Source organism: Eschrichtius robustus, chromosome 2 (assembly GCF_028021215.1).
Source record: "Eschrichtius robustus isolate mEscRob2 chromosome 2, mEscRob2.pri, whole genome shotgun sequence".
Taxonomy (NCBI): Eukaryota; Metazoa; Chordata; class Mammalia; order Artiodactyla; family Eschrichtiidae; genus Eschrichtius; species Eschrichtius robustus.
This window is the reverse complement of record NC_090825.1, coordinates 153,466,742-153,474,355: the sequence shown is the minus strand read 5'-3', so window position 1 is coordinate 153,474,355 and position 7,614 is coordinate 153,466,742.

The following is a 7,614-nucleotide window of genomic DNA, read 5'->3' as shown; positions in this document are numbered from 1 at the left end:
CGCGGCTCCGCCCCACCCCTCCCCCTGCGGGGGCCGGCGCGCTCCCAGGCTCCTCCCCGCCCTTCCCCACCCGCGGCGGTTCCGGCCCCGGCTCGCACTCCGCCCCGCGCTGCGCAAGTGCCCGCCTCGCGCCTAGCCTCGGGCGACCCTGAACCACCGGCGCGGCGCCCCTCCCAGGCCCGCCCGCGGAGGTCAGCCCCTCCGCTGCACGTGACCGTCTCGCTCGCGGGGGCGGAGAGGAGCGCGGCGCCGGCCCGCCTTCCGCATCCCGAGACCTGCGCGCCTCCCGCTGGGGTTGATGCGCTGTTCTCCTCTCTGCGAGTCCCCGCCCCGCGCTGCACTCCCCAGTCCGGGAGGACACTAGTTCAGGGACTGACCATGCTTAATCAAGATCATTCTAGTGATATTAATGAATATCTGAGTTACTTCCTTTATTCCCCCCCCACCCCCCGCCAATTAAAGACAATGCTCCTACCTATTAGAAAAATGAAAATCCAAACACTGACAGCCCCAAATACTTGCAAGAATGTGAAGTAATAGGAACGCTCGTTCATTGCTGGTGGGAATGCAAAATAGTACAGCCATTCTGGAAGAGAGTTTGGCAGTGTCTTACAAAACTAAACATACTCTTACTATACGATCCAGCAATCGGACTCCTTGGTATTTACACAAAGGAGTTGAAAAATTATGTCCACATAAAAAACCTGGACACAGATGTTTCATAGCAGCTTTATTCATAATTGCCAAAACTTGGAAGCCACCAAGATGCCCTTCGGTAGATGAATGGGTAAACAAACTGGTGCATCCAGATAATGGAATATTATTCAGCACTAAAAAGAAATAAGCCATCAACCCATGAAAAGATATGCAAGAACTTTAAATGCTTATTACTAAGTGAAAGAAGCCAATCTGAAAGGCTACATACTCTTTGATTCCAACTAAGTGATACCATAATGGTGGATAATGTCATTAGTCAAAACCCATAGAACATACAACACCAAGCGTGAATCCTAATGTAAACTATGGACTTTGGGTGCTAATGAAGTGTAAATGTAGATTCATCAGTTGTAACAAATATACTTCTCTGCTGAGTAGTTGATAATGGTGGAGGCTATACATATGTGGGAACAGGGGGTACATGGGAAATCCCTGTACCTTTCACTCAATGGTGTTGTGAACATAAAACTGCTCTAAAAAAATAAAGTCTACAAACTTTAAGCTATAAGATGAATAAGTTCTGAGGTTCTAATGTATAGCATGGTGACTAGTTGATAACACTGCAATGTATAACTATAATTTGCTAAGAGAACTTAAAAGTTGACCCCCAAAACATATACATATATATTTATATATTCCTCTTTACCATAAATGTACGGCTGTGCTCCTGGCTTCTCTAATCTCTTCCAATCATCTATTTTTATTTCTGCTCAGTACCATGCTGTCTTAATTGGTAGAGTTTTATAATAGCGAGTCTTAATATCTAGTAGGTCAAAAATCCCCAATTCACTCTTCCATTTGCTGTTAAGAATCAGCTCGCATGTTCTATGTGGGGGAGGGAGGTGAAGGAAATTCATTTTAGTTTCCTAAAATCTCTAAAACAATTTGGGGAGAATCACATCTTCTGTAGATTGAAATTTTCTATTGAAATAAGATTTATTTCTCCATTCCTTTAGTTTTTCTTAGGTGTCTTTGTTCTATAATTTTCTCCATATAGTTGTTGCCTATTCTTGCTAGAGTTATTCCTAGGTACTTTATAATTGTGATAATATTATAAGTGGTATCTCATTGCCTTTTCTAAATAGTTGTAGCAGAGTACAGAAATGCAATTGATTTTGTATATTGATTTTGTTTGCAGTATACTTGCTAACCACTTTTATTCATTCGAATACCTCATCTGTGGATTCTTTTGGTTTTTCTACAGGGACAAGATATCCTCAATGACTAGTGATAGCAGTTTCTTCTTCTCCAATGCTAAGAATTCTTCTTTTTCTTCCTGTGTAAGACTTCCTATATAATGCTGCAAAGAAGGATTATCTTATCTTGTTGGTGAAAGGTGTCTTATCTTGTTCCCAATATTAAAAAAGAATGTTTTCAATGTTTCACCATTAAATATCACATCTGCTGAATATTTATACCTTCTAATGATAGTCTGTTCATTTTGTATCATGAATAGATACTGAATGTTATGGAATGCATTTTCTACATCTCCTGAGATTAAATTTTTTTTAGATCAAGAATTCAGTGGGGGACAGATGGATTGAGAGTTTGGGGTTAGCAGACGCAAACTATTACATATAGGATGGATAAACAACAAGGTCCTACTATACAGCACAGGGAACTAAATTCAATATCCTGTGATAAACCATAATGGAAAAGTATGAGAAAGAATGCATATATACGGAACTGAGTCTCTTTGCTGTACAGCAGAAATTAACATTGTAAATCAACTGTACTTCAATAAAAAACTTACTCTGCATCCATAATGTGTCACACTGTTCTAGACAGTAGAGGTAAAGCAGTGACCAAACAGATGAAAACACTTGCCCTCAGGGAGTTCACCTTGTATTAAAGGAGAACAAACACAATGAATAAATAAAATGCATAGTTTGTTACATATTGATCAACACAAAAGACAAAAATGAAGTAGAGAGGGGAACAGGTAGTGTGGGGAAGGAGGTCTGCAACTTCAAATGCAGTGGTAGGAATGGGTGTCATTGACAAAATGACATCTGGCAAGAGCCTGCAAGCAGAAACAAGAGCATAGCTTGTATGCAGTAAGCACTGCAAGGCAATATGAAGTTCTGTTACAAATTCTGTGAAGGAAAAGTGAATTTCTGAGTAGGTTCACTGGAAAAGATAAATGTTAACATACTATTTTAGTTGCTAATTCCCTATCACAAGCAATGAAGCTTAAAAATCTTACATCAACTATTAAGTAAATTAAAAAAACCGCTGAAACCATTATAACCACCAGTAGTACCAAAGTAGCATTCTTATTAAAAGTATGAAAATAACCATTTCAATATAGAATACAGAAAGATAACAAAAATTACTCTGTTGTTCAAAGTAAATTATTATAAAATTTCAACTTGGGTCACAGAAGCCTATCAAAAAAATAAGTATGGGAAAAGCATAAATGGAAAAAAGACATATTCACAGGTACAAGACCTAAAACTCATTGTAAGTACTCCCCATAAGTTATCTGACCCAATCCAGGGCTAACACTCTAAAGAAACATGAAAACAAACAGACAATCACTCAGAGACCAGATGACAGAAAGAGGAAAGGAATCGTTTCAAAGATGTGTTACAGAAAGTTCAAGTACAAAATTTTCAAATTAATATTGAGAATGCAAAAGGAAAAAAGACCCAGCAAGTCTAACTAGCAATGAAATAAATAAGCAAAGACAAAAAGAGAAGTACATCTAAACACACAAAGACTGACCAAAAGAGAATAAGGAAACTCCTAAACCAAAAGATCACAGAGGTGTCCTATCCAACATTAGCTCATGGGATGATGATAGGTGTTTATGCGGGGGGGGGGGAATAGGTCAAAGTTAATCTATTAGATTCTTTATGCAGTACATCTCAGAATCTTTCAAAATGCCACTGTGAATTATGAATCACTAACCTACTTTGGGGGTAGGGTATGGGGGGCACAGAGTAAGTACGCATGAGAATGTAGTCTTTCCCATGCCAGCTCACCACGGAACCCTTTATTTTGGCCAAAAACAAAAGTCTGTGAGAAAAATGTTGTCCTAAAGGATGGTAAGACAGATGAAATTCATAAATCGCTTTGTAGAGTTAAAGGAATGCTAAAAAAAAAATTTAAGGACTTTCCGGTTGTTGTTTTTTTCTTTTAGTATTGGTAGAAAGCCAGCCAAGAATCAGTTGGACTTACAAACATGAGTACATGGATGAATAAAAGATAGAAAAGAGAATAAATCAAAATTCTGATATATTTTACTGAAGAGGATATTTGGATACAAATGTTGTTATGAAGCAGTCCAACTATGCTAAAGTAAAGAAAGAAAAATGCAAGGGTTGTACTCGTCCTAACTGACAAAAGTGAAATAAATCACCAGGATGGAATGGTATCCAACCAGAGTTCTGGATGCTCTTGAGGACGACTATGAATTTGTAGGCAAAGTTAGATAGAATCATCCAAATAGCCCCAAATTTGGCTCCTACAAAGGCTCTGGAGAAGACCCAATAAAATAAGATTCATTGTGGATTTGTTGGAAGTATAGGGTAGGTTGATGGAATTTTTAATTAAGAATAGACTCAGACACTGAAGTAAAAATAACCTAATGGAAGAAACACCGTAAAGTGATAGAATCTATAGATATCTGTATTAATTCTATATCTATAGGTAGATTCTGTATCTATAAAGAGAAATAGATATAAAACACCTGAAATTTTTTGAAGTGGTAAATAAACTGAGGCAGGAAATAATGTTTATTTAGACTTTCGACACATCTTAGACAACATTCTTCAACAAAGGCTTAAAATATTAAATCACTATCAAAAGAAATATTCTGCCCCAGATAGGAAAGTGGCTTGGTGGCAGAAAACAAAAGGAAGAAATAAGCAAAATTTCAAATACAGTTTATCTCGGGATATTAGTGAAAACTAGTCTCATTTGTATAATATTGAAAAATGGAGCACACGGCAAATGTTCAGGTTTAGAAATGAGCAGTGAAATGCCAAGCGCCAGAGATAACCGATGGAGAGTTATTTATTTATTTAGTACAGTCCTGGCAATGACAAGGGTCATAGCCAGTATGATCCACGACATTCAAGGAAGCTCTCCACGTGCCAAACACCACCTGAGTCACTGTATGTGCATCACTTTGTTTAGTCTTCACAACTTCCTACAGAAGTAATTGCCATTTTATTCCATGAGTTTACAAGCTAGACAGTAAAGGCTCAGAGAGGAAAGTAACTTCCCCAAAGATCACTAAGGTAAGTAGGTGGCAGTAATAGTAGCTACTAAGTGATAGAGCTAAAATTTGAAACCTGGCAACTGACCCCAGAATCCTCACCTACTTTGGGGGTAGGGTATGGGGGGCACAGAGTAAGGATGCATAAGAATGTAGTCTTTCCCATGCCAGCTGACCACGGAACCCTTTATTTTGGCCAAAAACAAAGCACTGCGAGAAAAATGCTGTCCTAAAGGGTGGTAAGTCAGATGAAATTCATAAATCACTTTGAAAGGTTAAAGGAATGCTAAAAAAAAAAAAAAAAAAATTAACTACTGCACCAATGGTTCTCAAACTTGAGCATGCATCAGAATCACCTGGAAGGTGTGTCAAAGACAGACTGCTGGGCCCCATCCCCTCGAGTTTCTGACTAAGCAGATTTTGTGGGTTCCGAATTTCTATTTCTAACAAACTGATGTTTCTGCTCAAGGGCCCACACTTGGAGAAATATGGTCCTAAGCCACAGGTGGTGAAACAAAGAAAGCAAGAGATCACGATAAGAATGGTCTCGGGAAAAGGAGAAAACCTAGGTGAAGAAAGCTGGCGTGGAATTAAGGAAAGGAGGGATGAATCATCCAGTAAATGGGGTCAAGCTAAAATCACATGGAAATTTTCCTGGGCCTTTTGCTCCCTGGGTGGGCAAAGAGTCTTCCTGGGACCTCAAACAGCCTAAAACTATTCAACCCAGCTTCGGGCACAGTATAAATTTAATGGCAAAAGGACGTCCCCACGTTCAGGATCTCTGTACTCTGGCTACCACCACAAACCTTACCCACTGACAATGCCTAGAACTCCTTTAACAGGAAACAAAACGTTTTACTTTGTAGCAAGAAATAGAAGCTTGAGAAGGAAATAAGTCCTAAAAAGTGAATATATATCGCTGTCTACAGATCTCATTCAAAATGTAAATGACTGCTTATAGATTAACCATAGGTCTAATATAACATGGCATGTCTAATATTCTTAAAATTACAAAAATTCAGTGTTATTACTTTGGAGAGGAAGCATGATGCTACATGAAAGGCATCAAATTTGGTGTTAGAAATCCTATATTTGGGGATAAATGACTTCTGACAAGTCTTTTTTTGTTTCTTTGTTTATATTTTATTTTTGGCTGCGTTGGGTCATCGTTGCTGCACGTGGGCTTTCTCTAGTTGCGGCGGGCGGGGGCTACTCCTCGTTGCGGTGCACGGGCTTCTCATTGCAGTGGCTTCTCTTGTTGCAGAGCACAGGCTCTAGGCACGTGGGCTCAGTAGTTGTGGCTCGCGGGCTCTAGAGCGCAGGCTCAGTAGTTGTGGCGCATGGGCTCAGTGGCTCCGCGGCATGTGGGATCTTCCCGGACCAGGGCTCGAACCCGTGTCTCCTGCATTGGCAGGCGATTCCTAACCACTATACCACCAGGGAAGTCCAGACATTTTCTTCATACGTAAAAAAGGAGCAGTAGGGACTTCCCTGGTGGCACAGTGGTTAGGAATCGCCTGCCAATGCAGGAGACACGGGTTCGAGCCCTGGTCCGGGAAGATCCCACATGCCGCGGAGCCACTGAGCCCATGCGCCACAACTACTGAGCCTGTGTGCCACAACCACGGAAGCCCGCGCGCCTAGAGCCCGTGCTCCGCAACAAGAGAAGCCAGCGCAATGAGAAGCCCGCGCACCACAAGAAGAGTAGCCCCCAGCCGCCTCAACTAGAGAAAGCCCACGCGCAGCAACGACCCAACGCAGCCAAAAATAAATAAATATAAAATTAATTTATTTTTTTAAAAAAAGGAGCAGTAATTCCCCACAGAGATGTGAGGATCAAAAGGGATCATATTTGTGAAAGCATTTGGTCAATTATAACTCACTTTTTCAATTATAAGGTGTTAGTTAGGACTACTTCGGGGAGTAACACGTTTTATACAAGCTGTTACTAGATGTGCACTGTATTCAAGTTCAGGGTGCATATTAACGTCCAGTGTCATTTATACACAAGAGATGCCTTCTAGGCTCAAGAGACAAAAGTTACAAGTGATAATCAGGCATTCATGACGCTGGGATTTGATAACGTTTCTCCCAGTCTAAACGCAGTGGGAAAAATCCAGAACTGAAAGTGGACACAAACTACTTAGTATTTTAGGAAAGCAGGAGAGACACAACAGGATTGGGGAGAAGTATCAAGTCTATCAGAAGCTCTCAGGGACGCCTGGTGTCTACCTACAGAGGCTGCAAACAGCATACTCTTAGGACAAAACCCTAAGGCAGTGGGTGGTTTTTTGTTTGGTTTTTTGTTGCCTGAGAGTGAGCTACTGTCCCGCTATCTCACTCTAAAACCTATAAAAAGAGAAGGGCTGTGTTCCTCCAGCTGTGGCACCTCAGGGTAGGGTCCTCTACCTAAGGCTCTGAAAAAGTAAGGAGGGCACAGTGCTACCTCATAGTACAAAAAGGTACATGAAAGACCTATGTTCTCCTTCCTCTGCTGCTGGCAGGCACTAAGATGAGGAAGAGATGCTAAGAAGGCCATGGCATGGTGATGGAGGAGTCCAGTCTGGCTGCGGCACCTTCACGCCCTTAGGAAAACTGTCGGCAAGCTTTCATTAGAGTAGGTTCAGGCCACAACGTGAATATTCATCTTTCATCTGTTTAAACAAGGCACT